Raw genomic sequence first — 20,098 nt, 5'->3', positions numbered from 1 at the left:
ACGTCTGGAGTGCTTCAAAGCCCAAGTAGTTTCATAGTCGAAGGTGGCCACAATCACAAGTTTCGACCAGGTCGACCAGTGACAGCTGCCGAATGGAAAACGTCTTCGAGATCGATGCTCCTCGGTGGTCGGTTGTTGATGGAAACTGAGGCCGAAAATTGAATGAGCAAGTGTAGGGGCCAAACGGGGCAGGTGCGGCGACCTGGTACAGCCGGACGGCGGAGAACTCGTCTGGTCTCGGGTTGGGTCTAATGTCCAAGTTGAGATAGAGAGAATCTCACTTAGGATTTGGGGTAAATTTCCGAAAATGGAAACTTACCAAAGGTAATTGGCTATTTATAGTAAGTTTCTCAAAACAATAATTTTGCTTTTTAGATCGACCATAACTTTCACATACAAACTTTGATTTGAGCGTTCCATGTGCTCACGAACTCAGTTTAACATCCACTACAACTTTCCTGAATTAAAAAGTCAGGTTTTTGGTCAACGGCAAGTTTGAAACAAGGTGAAAAATGATGATAGTTGTCGTTTACTATCTAAATGACTAATAAACCAGTTAATTAAGGTAGGAGACGTAACAAGCATTGCAGGACAACCATAGTGGTGGGGAGGTTGCTCACGCGTTGCCCTAACATGGTAAGTTTCATTGGAATGGTTCCCACAATCTAGCGTTGGTTTCTCCATCATTATCACATCAAAAATTCAACACCCAAACAAAAATGCATTGAATTAATTGAAATTGTTGAATTTTGGCCGTCAGATCTAAATGGCAATAAATGTTGGCCTTCCATTTTGTAAACCACATAACCTTTGGTTGAACAGCCATTAATGTGAAGGTACGAACCACTCAAACAACACCTCGCATAAGCATGTAGGTGGAGATTTTTTTGCACAGTGGGTCTCACATTATTTGGGGCCAGGGGCAAGGCCTTCACTGAGATCTAGGTCACTACTGATTTAAAAGGAATAGAATCCACCATGCCACCACCACCACCACCACCACCACCAAGCCGCTGTACACTGCCAGCACCAACATAGCATGGAGGATATGATACCTTTTAGTCTCTATCAAATTGAAAAACAAATTAAACAATTCCTACCACTTAACCTATGTGTAATTTGATTTCTTTTTTCTTTCTTTAGATTGCTCTGATAACCTGTGAGATTAATATTTTAAAGTTTGAGAGTTATATCTGTCACTACTAGAATAATTGACTATAATCAGTGTATATAAATGCTAATAGTCACTAATATTTGTGTGAGAAGCCTATTAGCTATTCTACACTCAAACATTTAATTTTTGTCCCATTTGAGGGGGGTGGTCTTTGGTCTCGATCTCCTTACTGATAAAAAAAAATCAGTATGAACTCTTTAGAGGGACCCTTCTCTGCACCCAATATGCCATTAAATTACTTGGTACTTAAAATCTGTGTGAACTAATTAAATTTTAAAAAGTAAAATAATCTATTTCACCATTTGTGTTTAAGGATGTATTTTTAGCATTTTTGTTTTTCTTAATTTACATGATGAAGTATTAAAGATTAATTAATATAATCACATTTAGTGATAATAATGTTATGAGTTCTAATCCTAGGCGATAATATTCACTTTTAGTCATAATCTCCATATCGTTCTGTTCATCAGTAAGCATCTTTTGCTTCATTATCATAATAGTTAGGGATTAATTAACACACTAGCATGTTTGTCCAATTTATACTTGCGGCCCTACATGGTCTCGATTGAGTATATTTTAAAGTAAATCATATACATGAAGGATCGGATTGATTTCCCCAAAATCCTTGAGTATGATAGTGTGAGGCACTGAGGTGTAAGGTGCTGATCCTTTGGTATGAAGAGCAAATTGGAACTTAATTATATAAATCTTTGTCTAAAACACATCTACTACTTAATTAGACATGTACTTTTACAATCTGCAAGGTAGTGCCGAATTTTGGTTGAAACTAGTGTATATAGGGTGTTAGCGGTTCAAGTCCAACATTTGGGTTAACAACTGAAGACGATGAGTTGGATATAATGGAAACTTGCTTCGGACAATGAGGAAACGAGAATGTTTGATTGGCATAATGCTTCCACTGGAATGAGGTTGTTGGCAGTTTGTGAGAGTTTTGTGACAAATTAAATTTTTTTTTTGTTATGGTGAGTACTTTGGAGTAACATGCATGAGCAGCGGGTGGGTCTCTGATGAGATTTGCAAATTGATTACTGAATCATTGGATTATGCTACTGCTACTGCTCTGAACTCCATGAGGCTATGCAGTGTGATTATTTGTTTATTTTGAAAGACTCCTCAAATCTAAATGCTCGTGCATGTTAGATATCGCTTTGGCGATGCACTATTTTATGAGGATTCCAAACACAACAGAAAGAGTAGCGATCTGTTGATATTATAGCTTAATTACTTGGGACATATATTTCTCAAGGGCTGCATGTCTGGTTGCACAAGCAAGACTTGGTTGTTGCGAAAGTTTCAAGACGCTCATCCAATAGATTACATTTCTATTATGCTTCTAGAAATTGTACGTATTTAGTTGGGTACCTCCTTCCATGCAAGGGATTAATTAGCAATCGGGAGCAGAGAATTTTGTTGTTCCCCCCCATGCTCTCTTGGTGCTTTCTGTGGATGAGTTCGTGCGTGTTTAATGTTTCACAATTGCTACTAAGGCCATTGAACTATATATATGCTACGGTTTGGTGCTATCATTGTTTTACTATATATGATGGCTTTCACTCTCCAAATGTAATTCTGGTGTGAAAGCTATATTGTTAAAAGAAGTGAGAACATTTTTTCGCTTCTTTAGTCCAGTTATATGTACATATACCTGTAAAAATGTAATCAAGCAATCAGTGGCGGATCCAGGATGTAAATTTGGGGTGGGCTATTGATAGGAGCATTTTATGAGACATTGATGTAGTCAATCCCTATATTAATCTTTGTTAGTTTCTTATATTTGCTTTTTATTTATTTACTTTTATGTTTATTAGATTTTTCGTAGAGAAGTTTTAAATACACATTCCTAATTACTTAATACACACTCCTTACTCAATACACCTACTATTTAATTACTCATTCTAATATTTTACTAAATACACAACCCAAATTGCCTAAAATATCCTTAACCTAAAAAACCATGAAATACACTATTATTTAACTACATTAAGGCTACTATTTAATTTGATTAGTATATATTAACATATTAGTATTTTATAATTGACCATATTAATTATTTGTGTTAGTTATTGAGAAATCCATAAGGAATTATTATTGTTCCCTTCAAATAGATGCTTAGAAATAGTTTTGTATTATTTAAGTTCCCATCCACCAAACACCATATTGTTCAAGTATAAAATTTTGAGTCGAACATTCAACCAAGACTGTATCAGTAATTTATCCACGATGGCGGAACTACGAAATTGTCATTGGATGGTCAAACAAATTAACAATTACAAAGTTTTATACCTGTGATTTTTTATATTAGATAATAAATTGACTAATCATCATTTTTAGCTCAGTGGTTAGAGCACCCACTACCTATGTACGAAGTCATGGGTTCGAGTCACCATGGGGGCATGAGTGAAACCCTTTGATCCTCTTTTTGAACAAAAAAAAAAAACTTTTAGAAAGAAAAAAAAAAACTAAAAGTGAGAGTAAAGCGATTTGTTTTAAAAACATTTAATGCCATTGATTTTGAAATTCTAAATGATATGGTTTCTCACCCCATTTAATTATAATTTATTTAAGGAAAATTTAAATTAGATGATTTCTAACTTTATTCTTGTTTTAAATGAGGATGCATGTATAGAAATTTATTGTGTTTATAATTATAGAATCATATAAGGAAGATATGATTATTATTATTATTTTTCTTTTAATATATAGATGTCTATTTTGGTCATTTAATCTACCTATAAAATCTGATTTGAAATATAAAATAATAGGGATGTGTATTAGGTAGTTTGGGGTGTGTATTTAAAATCTCTCTTTTTCGTAGCAAATATACAAAAATGAGATAATATGGAGGAAATATGCGTAAATAAGGAAAATCTTGGAGTCTAGACCCAAGTAGGAGACCTTGATGGATCGAGACGCCCAATCCATGGAGAAATCGCAGCAATAAAGGAGAAAATACTCAGAGAGTATTGGTGATGACATGGCTTATTCTCATTGGACAAAGTGATGTGGAGAAATCCTAATTCAATCAAAAAATCAAGAAGTTGGTTTTCTTTACACCTCAAGGAATCTCAAACAAAAAAGGAATGAAAGAGGACTCAAGAGCACTATATAAAGGCTAGAAAAGCTAAGGAGAAGACTCTTACGCGTGAGAATCAAGCAAAAAATCCAAGCACAAGAATCTGAACAGAGCGATTTTAGACAAGTTGAATCTAATTTTAGACTAGTTGAATTTCGGTGATTTTCAACTCCAGTTTTAGGATTGTTCTGTTTTCTTTCTTATTAAGTTTTGTGAACTTTCAGTCCAAACCATGTGTAACTAAACATCTAGGTTAGGGGTTGTTGAAGCCCTAAACATGATTTCAATAGCTTTGTGATACTTGATTCTTTTTATGTTTATTGGATGAATTTTGGTTTTCTGGTTTCCCATTGATGATTCTTGTATTTGTTTTCTATATATGGAGGCCTACGTAGAAGCATGTTCTAGCTCTATTGTTTTAAGCATGTAGATGACCACCTAATCAATGCATGTTTAATAAGAAACAACCAAGGAACTTAGCCCTCTTTGTGGTAGACAATTTCTAGGTAACCTAGTGATAACATCCTTAATTAGGTATCTTGTTATGTTCATATACTCTTCTTGTTTAATGAGTGCTGCATCTTAGGTATTGATAACACCCTTCTTTACCATTTTGTTGCATATCAAGTTATGGTGATAAGACTTTCACATAACATGTCAACTAAGAGAGTATCTAATACGGTTTTGACCTTAAAACCCTGGGCTTAATCGTGGACATAGTCATCCAATTGCATGGAATTGAGTTAAGTGAATTGCTATTGATTGATTGTTTAGATGAGGTGTAGACATTCCCTAGCTCTTTTCTCTGATTGATTTCTTACAACGTATTTTGATATTGCTTTAATTCTTGTTCTTAATTATTTATTTTCACAATCCAAAATTAAATTTTTTCTGAAACATTTAGATCCAATAATCCTCTGCGGGAGACCTTGCTTCCCTAAACTACAACTCTACAAGTGACATTCATAATTGGTAGTAGGAAAATAGTTGGCTATTAATTTAACCGATCAGCTATAGTTTAAGAAAATTTTTTGTTGTCGATAATACTTTCAAGAATTTAAGACTAGGTTTTTTAAGAAATTTTAAAGAAGTATTAATAGAAAATCTTGTAACTAAAGATAAAAAAAAGGTAGAAGAAAATGGGGAAAGAGGAAAAAAAAAACATAAAATATTTGCTTTTAAGGAAGAAATTTTTAAGCCAATAAAATATTGCAATAAAGGAGAAAAAAAATGAAAGGAAGACAAAGAGGGAGGAGAAAATGGGGGAAAGAGGAAAAAAAACAGGAACAAAAGAATAAAAAAGAATATGAACATGGGAGAACGAATTCAAACGGTCAAACCATGGTCAAGAGCCAAATAATAAGCTTAATGCTTTGCCAATTGAACTAAGAATGATTTCTTTAAGCCTGTATTGCATAAAATATTTATGGAAATCTGGGTCGGACTTTAGCCTAACCAGCCACTAGAGTAAATATGCCCCTGCAAGCAACACATGTATTAGTTAGGAACGCGCTTTTGTTTCTTGCATTCAAGATTTGGTGGCAGATAGACCCCATTAGTTATCTAGTGTACTCATATATATATATATATATATATATATATATATATATATATATATATATATATATATACAGATCTCATCCAGAGCGAAGCTCCGCTTTGAAATTAACTTGTGAAGTTCGAGTTTTTGGTCACTTTTCGGTCGCATATCCACATCTTGACCTTTCAGTTTTTAGGTATTAGTGTATAGATCATCTCTGTAAATTTTCAACCAAATTGATGATCTTAAGGTATCTAACTCGCTTAAACTAATGGACGGACTGAATCTGTCAACCTGAACCGTACTAGCTTTAAGGCAGTTATCAATGCCTTAACGATCATCATTTTGGCTGAAAATTTGCAGAGATGATCTATACACTAGTGCCTAAAAACTGAATGGTCGAGATGTGGATCTGCGACAGAAAAGTGACCAAAAACTCGAACTTCACAAGTTAATTTTCAAAGCGGAGCTCCGCTCTGGATAGGATCTGTATATATATATATATATATATATATATATATATATATATATATATATATATATATATACAGATCCTATCCAGAGCGAGGCATCGCTTTGAAATTTCAGAGCGAGGTTAGGGTTTAGGGTCATTTTTCGGTTGCATATCTACATCTCAACCGTTCAGTTTCTAGGTACTAATGGATAGATCATCTCTACAAAATTTTAGCCAAATTGATGGTCGTTAAGGCATTGATAACTGCCTTAAAGCTAGTACGGTTCAGGTTGACAGATTCAGTCGTTAAGGCAGAGATGATCTATACATTAGTACCTAAAAACTGAACGGTTGATATGTGGATATGCGACCGAAAAGTGACCCTAAACCCTAACCTCGCTCTGAAATTTCAAAGCGATGCCTCGCTCTGGATAGGGTCTGTATATATATATATATATATATATATATATATATATATAAATTGCTTAATAATTTGCAATTCTGAAAGAAAAAATAATAATAATAAAAATTACTACAGCATTTGGGTTTAAGGGTCAGAACATAATCTCAACAACTAATTTTCAAATCCAAAGTTTTTTTTTTTTTTTTTGAAAGGGGTTTGGAACCCAACCCAATTGGGAGGCTCAACCCCACGCCCGTGTATTATTATTAATAGGAGAAAAATTGTACAACGAGAGGGACATAAAACCTTTACCTCGAGTAATAGTACAAGAATCCTCATAGAGAGCATTCTGAATAATAACATGAGATTTCTCTAACCAATACTCATCTAAATAAGATAAAATAGCGATGTGTGCCAATCTATCTGCAACACCGTTCATAGACTATATTCTAGCTGAATGAATAGAGCTCAAGTAAGCCTTACAATCCTCCACAATACAGCCTATCTCAGATAAGTCCCCCATATCTTCATTAAAAGAAGTGACCACCAAAGCACAATCAGTCTCAACCACAATGTTGATCATGCCTAGGTGAATAGCAAGTAGGAGACCAGCTCTCATGTCTTCAATTTTCATGTGAATAGCAGAGCAAGCAAAAGAAAAGGAACGTGCAATAGCAGATAAAAAAGTACCATTTTCATCACGAATAACTGCCCCAATTCCTTCTTGCCCACTGTCAGCGTTAAAAGCTCCATCAACATTCAATTTCAGTCTATCCATGGGTGTTGCCATCGTGTCCTGGGACGTTTCTTTGACACTTTAACCTTGACACCTTGTGCACTTGTTAATAGTCAGAAAGAAGTTTGGATGTCCAGCATGCCGTGTTCAAAGGGTTGAAGGAGCCGCCCTTCTAGAGTACTCTGTTTCTTTCGGTCCAAATTGCCCATAATAACATCAAGAAAGTGTCGCGTTGCTGCTGAGGCAGTGTTTTAGAGACATCACGAACCCATGCAGCAAGGCTGGCAACAGGTAACGTCTTTGTCTTCAAGATTAAAGGACCAAAGAACCAGTACTCCTCTACCCTTTTACAATCTCTAAAAACATGAAGGTCATCTTCCACCGCTTGATGACAAAATACACAACTCAAATAATCTAAATGACACTTTTTAGGTAGGGCCCTGTTAGTAGGCAATATACGCTTAATAATCTCTAAGTAAAGCAACATACCTTTGGTGGTACACATGCATGCCATGCAATCTTGATAATCAGCCCTTTGTGATATTTGACGTAGAAACATGCTCAGTACCATTTGGTCTAGTGGCATAAGTCTTTCCTTTATAAATAGGTCGTGAGCTCGACTCACAATAAAGTACTTGTTGTATATGAGTTGTTTTACTCGATAAAAAAAAATCACACGTTTAATTATTATGATTTTGTTTAAGTAAATCCAGAATATGTAACTGGCCCAAACTCTAGGTTACTTGACCTAGTTGTAATAGGGTTTTGAATTAGAGATATTCTCGGAGATATTCATACATATCCGATTAATTGTACAATTATCTTTCCTTGTACAACTCTGATTCTATGTCTTATAATCCTTTATATAAAGAGGCCCTTATTATCAATGAAAGCACGACCCAATTCTCTCCCAATTTCAGTTTTCCTTAAACATGTTATCAACACGAAGCCCCAACCCTAAAACCCTAAATTTGTAGCCTTCAAACCCTAGCCACCACCATCACATATATTGAAGCCCTCAATCCCAGGATTCCAGAACCGGCGGAGGAACCACCTGACCGGCCAAAAAACCACCGAACCGGCCACCGGAAGTATCGAACCAACCCTCCAAGAATTAATCGGATATGTATGAATATCTCCACCTTCCAGTATCGAACCTGCACCGATTCACCACCTTCCAGACCTTTGATTGTTACCAAATTTTGCCACCAGCAGCGTCTCGATCCTAGGATCCAGGAACCGGAAACAAAACTCTCAAAACTGGTCTAAAAGTTACTGAACTGGCCTGCAGAAAAATTGGCAGAAAAAAAAAAAGGAAAAGAAGGCAGCCCAGAGGCCCACTGCCACGTCATCACAGGGACCCGCTGCCACGTCAGCAAAGGGACCTACTACCAAGTCATCATCTGGGGGGCCCACAGCCACGACATCACCAGGACCACTGCCACATCAGCACCAGTCAACTCCGGGCAACTTTCCAGCGACTTTTCTAGCCACTTTTTTTGGTGACTTTTTCCTTTCAAATTTTCTGGTTACCTATTTCGAGGTATTTTTTTACTAAAAGTTCCCCTTTTTTTGTAAGTTTTTATTTCTTTTCTCTTCTTTTTCTCGGGTGATAGGAGCATTTTAATGCGATGTTTTAATAGTTATTTTCTCATATTTACTTAGTTATTTCCTTAAATAAATCCTTCTTGTTTAGGAAAGTTTCCATCCTTAGAAAGTTTCTATTTTTAGTAATTTTAATAAAAGTTTCTATTTTCTAGGTACCTTGCAATAAATGGAGCTGAAATGAAGAAATGGAGTTTTCCTGGTCTGACTAGGAATCCCAGTCAACGCAGGAATCCTGATGAGGCTAGGAAACCTGAAGGCATTAGGAGACCACATGATGACGTGGGAGATATTTTGGGAGATTAAATCCGATTTTTGCATGGGAAATCAAGGAGATTACGTTGAGAATATCAAGGGAGAATTTCAAGGAAGAAAATGTTCAAAACAAGTCCAGATTCGTTCCTCAATTCCCTCAAGATATGTTGGCTGAAATTAGAGAATAAAATCTGCAATTTTAATGTGAAAATCAAGAGAAAATCAAGGGGAGGACATTAAGGATAAAGCCATGGAGAGATTTAAGAGAGAAAAGGTCCAAAATGCGTCCGGATACATTGTCTAGGTTCATGCCTACATATTTGGCCGAAAATGGTGAATAAAATCAGATTAAATCTTGGGAAAATCAGTAATAATATATTTGGAAAGATTATGGATTTATTTTGGAGCTTTTTGATTGGTTGAGTGACATGGTAGAGCTGACGTGGCATTAATTCATTGGTTGGAGCTGTGTGGTGCAACCAGAAAATTCCTTAGAAATTAAATTCACGAAGCCTTGCCTCCCCTATATAAACCCCCCTATGCTACACCACAAAACACACCTCTTCATTCAGAAAATTCTCTCCATAACGTAAAGCTTTCTCTCCATCCTCTAGTTTCAAGTCTCTGTGTCTTCAAGCAAAGAGAAGAAGAGAAGAAGAAGCCATGAAGCCTCCTAGCCGCCATCATCCACCTTGTGTCGTGAAGCTTTGGAGCCTTGCTTTCAAGATCCAAGACCAAAGTCTCAAGCTTTCCACCATTCATCCTTCATGGTGTAATTCTATCTTATTCCTTGTAACCTTTTTGGTTTTCTTTGTTTTGATTTCGTATGAACTTGATTTCTAGTTGACATAAACATTAAGGGCAAAGTTTAAAGCCTATTTTATGTTTTGAAAAAAAGTTGTGATTTTTATATGTTGATTTAAATGTTGCTTATGTGAGATTGCTTGATTGATTTTGGATTATAGAAAACTTTTTCATGTTTATGTTCTTTGGTGGCCAACTTAGGATATATGCATGTAATTGGAGCTAATTTAAGTAGTGAAGGCTTTGGATAAAAGTCGAAATCAATTAAGGAGGATTGCAAATAGGTGAACTTATTCATAACTAGGTTGTGCACTTTGGTTGACATCCTTTCTTTGTTCTTAATGTGTTGAATGTGTTCTTGATTAGCTAGCTTTCTAGACTATGATTGCATGTTCAATAGGATTGATTTAGGTGCTTTCACTTAGATTAATTATTCAAGGAAAGTAAAATATGGGAAATCGTTTGCTTTCTAACATTTCACATGGTCAACTTCTTTCTCATGACATAGAAGATCAACTATAGGAATTGTGATTGGATTTCATTCATATGATTGTGGATTTGATCTTTGTTCCTTGCGTTCCACCGTACCCTTGTATATATGTTTTTATGTTTTATTTATTTTAATTTTATTTTATAATTCTAAAACCCCCTTTTGTGTTCACTTGTATATATTTCTATTCTTTGTTTTATTTTTGTAAATAATACTTTATACTTATTTTAATTCTTTATTTTTTTTTGCAATTACAGGTGTACCCTCAATCCCTGGTTAGAACGATCCCTACTTATTCTATACTAACGATGACATTTCAGGGTTAAATTGAACGCTTACTTTTAGCGTTGTCAATTTTTGGCGCTGTTGCCGGGGATTGAAAAATCACTTGTTTTTGTTTATAGTTGTTGTATATAAACTGTTTAAAAATTAGTTTAAATTAACTAGGTTGTTTTTTATATTGTTGAACGCGATTTTTAATTGTAAGTTGTAAATTGAATGGAATAGGTGAAGTCTCTTTTGTTAATATTGGCCTAAACCCCTTATTGGTACCTAGCTCAGGTCCCTTAAGGTTGAGGGCAGCCTTTATTAACACTTGTTGAACTGTCTTCACACTTATGACCTTTTTCATCTTAGTAAGTATAGCCTATGTGGATTAGTGTCTAGGAAGAGGACAATGTTCATGACGGGTTTTTGAATCCAAAAGTGCTTGCAAATGGGCCTAAACCACTATGTGGGAGTAGCTCATGCCAAAATGGATTTTTCCTCTCGTGTTCGTCCTCCCCCGCCTGGCCATTTCAGTAAGGTTGCTCAAAGGATTTGAAAGGGAGTTTGTGTCTAGAAGACTATACTTGGGCCGCATGTCCACTTGATTTACCACTTGCAATTAGATTCGATATCAACAATATTTATAACAAAAGAAAATGTTGTGATATACTAAGGTAAAAAAAAAAATTTACACTTGTAAAAAATAGTTTTCTTGTTTTATACTCACTTGTGTACTTAACTTGTGTCTTATGTACAATGTACTTGCTAATTATACTTGTTTAATTATTCTTACTTGTAATCATTACTAACTTTTTAATTTCTATTATGTCTGGCTGAAAGACGTTAAACTCAAGCGCTGCTTGGGAGGCAACCCAATTCAAAAGTAGCTGTGCTGGAGACTACAAACACAGATTTGCTTTCTCCTTCCCTATTTCTTTTATTTTTCAATTTTTCTCTTTTGTTTTTGTTTTCGTAAATTCCATCGCTATATGCTTAATTGTTTCATTGCATGCTTATGATTGATTACATTGAGGACAATGCAATATTTAAGTGTGGGGGAAGGGATTTATACTTTTGTTTTTTATTTTGAGTCATATATATTGAAAAATACAAAAAAATGGAAAAATGTCAAAAAAAAAAAATTTGTTTTTGTTTTTGAGTCATAGGATGCCTTTCAACTGTCTAGAATGATTCTATATCTCTGAAATTATGGCTAAAAGAGGATCACAACATTGAATTGATTTTTAAATAGTATTCTTTGGTTAATTGAGATATATGAAAAATGTATGCATGTGTAGTGGATATGGATTTCGTGACTTTGGTACAGAATAGAGCATGTTAGGATGAGTTTTGATTCATAAAAACTCATGTGAGATATTTGAGCCCATGTCCCTTTTTCTCGGAGTGAAATGAAAAATATATTCTTATTTTCTTGGCGATGTTTTGATGATCTCATTATTCTTTCATTTGATTGATTGCTTGCCATAGATTAAGTTTGATGGACTAGAGAATGCTAGAATTCGCTCTTGTGCTTGTTGAGACTTTTATCAATACATGGCCCTGATTCTGGAAGGGATAGAGGCACTCTAAGAATTATCACCATTGCCAAATAAACCCGTGTCCCCATTTGTGCCCGTCGTGGGACTCCCCTAGATAAACCCCTTTGAGCCTACATTAACCCTTTTCTTTCATCACCATAAAAATCTTTAACCTGAACCTTAGTATAGTTACAACCTTACCCTTTGTTCTAAAAACTTAGTGGAGCTAAATTTGAGACTTTGCTTGAGGATTTGGATTTGAAGATGAAGGATGAGAAGAGGTGAAAGTTCAAGTGTGGGGGTAAACTTGTCCATGAAAAAAAAAAATTATGTGAAAGCCGTGAAAATGAAAATGAAAAAAAGGAAAAATATGTCTATGGATTTTAGTCCCCCATACTTGGTGAGTTTGGAGATCGTTTTGAATTGAAGGCCCACTATTGGAAAATTTGGTCTTTGTCCAGTTCACTAGTTCAAGAGAAGTTTAGAATGAAGGTTGGGCCCAAGACATTAGGCCCTTTTATTTTACCTCTATGGGATGTGACGTTTTATATGCCTTGGTGGATTTCTAGAAGCCTCTCTACATCTACATGAGCTCTGCTAGGTTTTTAGGACACTTTGTTAAATTCCTTACCCTTTGTTTCTTAAAACCTTGAGCCTTGGCCCCATTACAACCCTTTATAAGACCTTTTTTATCCTTAAGATGGGACAGTCTTTGATCTGTAGAGATGAGTTATAAGAGTTGAACCTATGGCTTGGGTCTATCCGTGCAAGTAGTTGATATCTTTAATGAGATCTTTTGAAGAAAACTACATTCACAAAGTGCTTTTCGTTTCTTATATATGTGAGTTATTTGATTGCCTCAAAATATTTTCTCTCACATATAATTGAATGATGATAACCTTTTAAGCATTGCCTTGATTTGAGAGAAGAAAGAGTGGATATACCTTGTGAGGATATGAATCATACTTGTTTGAAACATGCTGAGCTCCACCCCATCACCATTGTTACAACCAAGTCCTACTTGTGTATGTGTGGATTATATGTTTTAATTAACTCTTGAATATCTACATATTGATTCTTGGTTGAGTGCTAATCTTGATGTTGTGAAAGTAAGAGATTTCTGAGACAAAATGTTGAAGGGCAATAGAGTCATTGTTTGTCGTAACGCTTTCGTATTTTGTTTCTTTAAATTTTCATTGAGTCTTTATTTTTAGTTTCTTTGTTTTGATTTTGCTAAGGGACTAGCAAAAGTTAAGTGTGGGGGAATTTGATAGGAGCATTTTAATGCGATGTTTTAATAGTTATTTTCTCATATTTACTTAGTTATTTCCTTAAATAAATCCTTCTTGTTTAGGAAAGTTTCCATCCTTAGAAAGTTTCTATTTTTAGTAATTTTAATAAAAGTTTCTATTTTCTAGGTACCTTGCAATAAATGGAGCTGAAATGAAGAAATGGAGTTTTCCTGGTCTGACTAGGAATCCCAGTCAACGCAGGAATCCTAATGAGGCTAGGAGACCACATGATGACGTGGGAGATATTTTGGGAGATTAAATCCGATTTTTGCATGGGAAATCAAGGAGTTTACATTGAGAATATCAAGGGAGAATTTCAAGGAAGAAAATGTTCAAAACAAGTCCAGATTCGTTCCTCAATTCCCTCAAGATATGTTGGCTGAAATTAGAGAATAAAATCTGCAATTTTAATGTGAAAATCAAAAGAAAATCAAGGGGAGGACATTAAGGATAAAGCCATGGATAGATTTAAGAGAGAAAAGGTCCAAAATGCATCCGGATACATTGTCTAGGTTCATGCCTACATATTTGGCCGAAAATGGTGAATAAAATCATATTAAATCTTGGGAAAATCAGCAATAATGTATTTGGAAAGATTATGGATTTATTTTGGAGCTTTTTGATTGGTTGAGTGACATGACAGAGCTGACGTGACATTAATTCATTGGTTGGAGTTGTGTGGTGCAACCAGAAAATTCCTCAGAAATTAAATTCATGAAGCCTTGCCTTCCCCTATATAAACCCCCCCTATGCTACACCACAAAACACACCTCTTCATTCAGAAAATTCTCTCCATAACGTCAAGCTTTCTCTCCATCCTCTAGTTTCAAGTCTCTGCGTCTTCAAGCAAAGAGAAGAAGAGAAGAAGAAGCCATGAAGCCTCCTAGCCGCCATCATCCACCTTGTGTCATGAAGCTTTGGAGCCTTGATTTCAAGATCCAAGACCAACGTCTCAAGCTTTCCACCATTCATCCTTCATGGTGTAATTCTATCTTATTCCTTGTAACCTTTTTGGTTTTCTTTGTTTTGATTTCGTATGAACTTGATTTCTAATTGACATAAACGTTAAGGGCAAAGTTTAAAGTCTATTTTTATGTTTTGAAAAAAAGTTGTGATTTTTATATGTTGATTTAAAGAGAAAAAGATGCAAACAGTACCTGACCTTTGGCCCATTAGTAACTTTAGTACCTGACAAAAAAAAAAAATCACTTTAGTACCTGAAGTTCAAACCCCGACCCAACTTTAGTACCTAAAACACTGTTGGCCGTTACGGCGTTAGTCAACTGTCAAACTTTGAGGGTATTTTCGTCCTTTCACTAAATTTCTTCTTCTTCCTCAAGCTCTTCGTCTTCTTCTTCCTGGGCCGGGTCACCCTTTTTTTTCTCTCTCTTTCTCTCTTCTTCCTTTTTTCTTTTCTCTCTTCTTCTTCCTTCACCTGCTAGTAGATCGAGGGTGGGCAGACTGCAGGTGAGATCGAGGGTGGGCGCTGGTGGGCAGGCTGTAGGCTTGCTGCATGGGGTGGGCTACGCAGGCACGGGACGCGGGGCTGCTGATGGATCGAGGGTGGGCAGGCTGCAGGGCGAGATTGAGGGTGGGCGCTGCAGGCTGCAGGCTTGCTGCGTGGGGCGGGCTGGCAGGCGCGAGACGCTGGGCGGGGCTGCTGATGCGGGGGCAATAGCGCGGAGGGCGATTGGGTGATGCTGGGCAACGACTCGGCATGGCGGGCGACTGGGTGAGGTTAGGCAGCGCTTGGCCTGGTGTGCTGGTCTGGCCGGCTGTGGGGCTTCGCGGCAGGGGCTGCTACAAGGTGGGTGGGGCTGAAGAGGTGGAGGCAAGAGGAGGAGGTGCTGCAATGCTAGAAGAAATTTTTTTTTTTGGTCTGGGGTGGCGGCAAAGAATTTTTTTCTTCTAGGGTTTTGGTTTTGGTTTTTGTGGAGGAGGTGGTGGGGTAGAAGCGTCGGCGAGAGGAATGAGGGTTCTGGCGGTGGTGGTGGGTGGTCATTGATAATGGTTAAGGAAAGAGAGAGAGAGCTCTGGAAGAGGAGGTTAAAAAAAAAAAATATATATATATATATATAATGAATTAAATATGAAAGGACGAAATTACCCTTCAATATATGCCACCTGTCAGACGCCGTTATTGAGTTAACGGCTCCAGGTACTAAAGTTGGGTCGGGGTTTGAACTTCAGATACTAAAGTGATATATTTTTTTTGTCAGGTACTAAAGTTACTAATGGGCCAAAGGTCAGGTACTGTTTACATCTTTTTCCCTGATTTAAATGTTGCTTATGTGAGATTGCTTGATTGATTTTGGATTATAGAAAACTTTTTCATGTTTATGTTCTTTGGTGGCCAACTTAGGATATATGCATGTAATTGGAGCTAATTTAAGTAGTGAAGGCTTTGGACAAAAGTCGAAATCAATTAAGGAGGATTGCAAATAGGTGAACTTATTCATAACTAGGTTGTGCACTTTGGTTGACATCCTTTCTTTGTTCTTCATGCGTTGAATGTGTTCTTGATTAGCTAGCTTTCTAGACTATGATTGCATGTTCAATAGGATTGATTTAGGTGCTTTCACTTAGATTAATTATTCAAGGAAAGTAAAATATGGGAAATCGTTTGCTTTCTAACGTTTCACATGGTCAACTTCTTTCTCATGACATAGAAGATCAACTATAGGAATTGTGATTAGATTTCATTCATATGATTGTGGATTTTATCTTTGTTCCTTGCGTTCCACCCTTGTACATATGTTTTTATGTTTTATTTATTTTAATTTTTGATTTTATAATTCTAAAACCCCCTTTTGTGTTCACTTGTATATATTTCTATTCTTTGTTTTATTTTTGTAAATAATACTTTATGCTTATTTTAATTCTTTATTTGTTTTTGCAATTACAGGTGTACCCTCAATCCCCGGTTAGAACGATCCCTACTTATTCTATACTAACGATGACATTTCAGGGTTAAATTGAACGCTTACTTTTAGCGTTGTCAATTTTTGGCGCCGTTTACTTGCAAACTCCCTTCTTCTACCCCCCCCCCCCTTTTCTTCATCATAGGAGAGACCTAATTAAGCCGAACTGTGGGGGTTCGTGCTCACTCCAAGCTTGGAGCTTGTTGAGATCTCCAAACTTAGAGTTTGTAGAGAATTTATGATCGACCACTTACGACATTGTCAGGATCGGCCTTGCTGCTGGGCAACATTGGCGATAGCCCAGGGCCGCAGATTGAAGGGGGCACCAAATTTAAAATTCCAATTTATTTTAGTATATATATGTATGTGATATGATGTCATTTTTGTAATGATAGAGACAGGAAAAAAAAACTGATCATGAACCAAGGAGATTCTAATTAAATAGAATTAAAATAGGTTCTCTCTTCTAGGCATTTTTCCTCTTTCTTTACAACCTCTTTCTCTCTTTCATAAAACAAGAAAACGCTCTCTTTTCTCATTCTCAAAAAAAAAAAAAAAACTTTCTCTTTTCTCAAAGTTTCCCTCCATATCTATCTCAATCCCTCTTTCCTCACAAGTTCATCGAGTCACTGCCTCATCATATTTTCTTCCCTATTTTTTTTCTTCTGCTTTTTTATATTCTCTCTTTTCTGCCTCATCATCATGCTAACTGTAGAGTAAGCTCAAGCTTTGGAAGCAAATAGAGCAGCCTTAGAATAAGGCGAAAGCCATCATCCTAATGACTCGTCATGGATGATTTGCTCTAGTACGAGTGTATGAATGAAGAAGACCCCAGAAGGTTGTGGGTCTCACTCGAAGAGAGATTTGGCAACGTCCGTGACTCCCTGCTTCCTGACCTAGAAGTGAGATGGCATAGCCTCCGCTTCTGTGATTTCAAGTCAGTTCCTGACTACAACTCGGAAGCACTTTGTATTAAATCCTTAATGGAATTCTGTGGTAAAGAGATCACAAATGCGATGTTGATTGAGAAGACTCTCTCTACCTTCCTCGTCTCTGCATTGATGGTTGCTAAGAACTATCGAATCGATGTTATTGCAGGACAGATCACAAGGTTTCATGAGCTCATTAGAGCTATGAATGTCGCTGAAAAGCATGACAACATCCTTGTGAAGAACTATAATTTGAGATCCGTGGAAACAGAGCATATTCCATAATCCAATTATAGTCGCACCCCTAAGAGAGGGTACCAAGAGCAAAACCCTAATCTTAGGAATACTTCTAGATGTTCTGGTCCATATAATCGCTCTACTTGGGAAGGTAACTGCCAAAATAGGCGAACACAGAACTGAAGAGGTCAACATGGAAAGAGAGAGGAAGACAATGCCACTGGCCATGTTGGTGGCTCCACCAACACTAAGAGCCATCTAAATGACGCTTTCAAAGAGCTTCAATCAATGGAGTCTAAGCAAAGAGATGTATGTTCTCGATGTGGAGTATCCGGTCATTGGGCACACATTTGTAGAGCTCATGAAGAAATTGTCACCGCCTGCAAAGCATATTGTGAAGCAAGAGAAGCTCACTATGTGGAACAAGAAGATCAAGAAGATGATCTAGAGTGAAAGTTGAAGACTACAAATCTGGCTGGGATCAATAGATCGTCAATTCTGTTTAAGTCTTTATTTTTCTAAGATATGTAATAGGCAATTGTCATATACTTTGTAGTAAATTCCATTGATTTTGTTTTTCTTCACATAGGCTCATCCAAAATGAATATGATGTCTAGGAAGGTTTTGAGATAAGTGGTACTTAAGCAAGCTTTGCTGCACCGACATCTCTCTACTCACCTGGTCATATTTATTTTGGAGTTACCAAAAGAAGTCAAACGACTACTTTTGTTTTGCATTAGCTAGCATTTGGATTAGATTCTCCTAATGGTTAAGAGACAATGATGTACTCCGTTGGCTTATGAATAAAATTTCGAGTTCTTTTCATTATGACTCCATTTTGATTCTGAGCATATTACTTTTGTGACTACGATGGCTGGGTCATAAATATTAATTCAAGGACATGGAATAGCCCAAGTTCCCCTTGTCAAATGGCAACTTGATTACTGTCACAAAAACTCTCTACGCTCTTAGGGCAAATCGCACATATGAATAGCCAATGGATTCTATGCGAAAACACATGTAGAGAACAGAAATGAGTTCTTTTGCAATGCCTCTAATGATTGCGAACAAATGAGCATTTTAGAGAAGTTTATGTGTCTCTCTAGTGGACTCTATGTCACTATTTGAGCTATTAAATCCAATAAAGTTATGAAAGAGAATCTCTTGGATTTAGACACAGAATGGCTTTGTCACGATAGGATAGGTCATCCTAGTCATGATGATCCGTTTACTAAAGACTTCATACGGACATATATTCTTTCCAGCGAAACGAAACATGAATCAAAAGTTGATTCCTGGACTAAGTGTGACCGCCGCTGCTGCCTCTGGCACAGCCGCCGTCCGCCACCAGCCTAGGGCTGGCACAGTCCCTATCCATGACGCCATGGATGGCATCCATCATGGTGATGGTGCTCTAGGTGATGCTGCAATCACCAACTTTGCTTCAAATAGCGTTTCAAACACTCAGGCCCAACCACAATTCTCATTAGTTACTTCTAAAGCCTCTCGCTTGTTTACAAAGCCTGTTTCTTAGGGAAATTAGGACTGAGACAGTCCTATGCAAAAGATATGAAAATACTCATTCTGTTGTTACATAGAATCCATGGAGATTCTATGGACTGATTCAACCAACTTGCAGACGTTTAAATATCTCATGATGTTGGTTGACATGCAAACACACTGGTCACGTGTTACGCCATTAGCCACTTGTAATACTTCTTATGCTACACTCCTAGCACATATCATATGACAATGGGCTCACTCCCTGAATCATCATATTCAGTCAATTGGATTTGACTATGCTAGAGAGTTTACATCGAAGACTTTTGATGGTTATTGCAATGGGATTGATGTTGGACATCATATTCTCATGTACACACCCAAATGGTCTCGCGGAAACGACTAGGATGGTAGTCAGGATATTGGTAATGCACACCAATCTCCTTATATCCGCTTAGGCTGATGCAATATCACATGCAGCTATGTTAATTCGTCTACGACTCACCGCCACTCAATCTACATCTGCTCTACAGCTAGTGACTGGGTACAAGTATCGTACTTACGCATATGTGAGTGTACCATTTATGTGCCAATTACGCTGCCATAGCTCTCTAGGATGGGTCCTTGCAGACGAATAGGCAACTACGTTGGATTTGAGATTCCAACATTCGTCTGCCACTTAAAGCCCTTGTAAGGCAATCTCCTTACCACTAGATTTGCGGGTTGTCACTTTGATGAGACAGTCTTCCCGTCATTAGAGGGAGATAAGAACACGGATGTTCAGCAGGAACGACAGAAATTGTAGCGGCCTGTCCCCACTATGTCTCATCTCGATCCCCGTTAAAGTGACGAGATCACA

This window comes from Rosa chinensis, chromosome 6 (assembly GCF_002994745.2).
Source record: "Rosa chinensis cultivar Old Blush chromosome 6, RchiOBHm-V2, whole genome shotgun sequence".
Taxonomy (NCBI): domain Eukaryota; kingdom Viridiplantae; phylum Streptophyta; class Magnoliopsida; order Rosales; family Rosaceae; genus Rosa; species Rosa chinensis.
Note: the sequence above shows the minus strand (reverse complement) of the source record.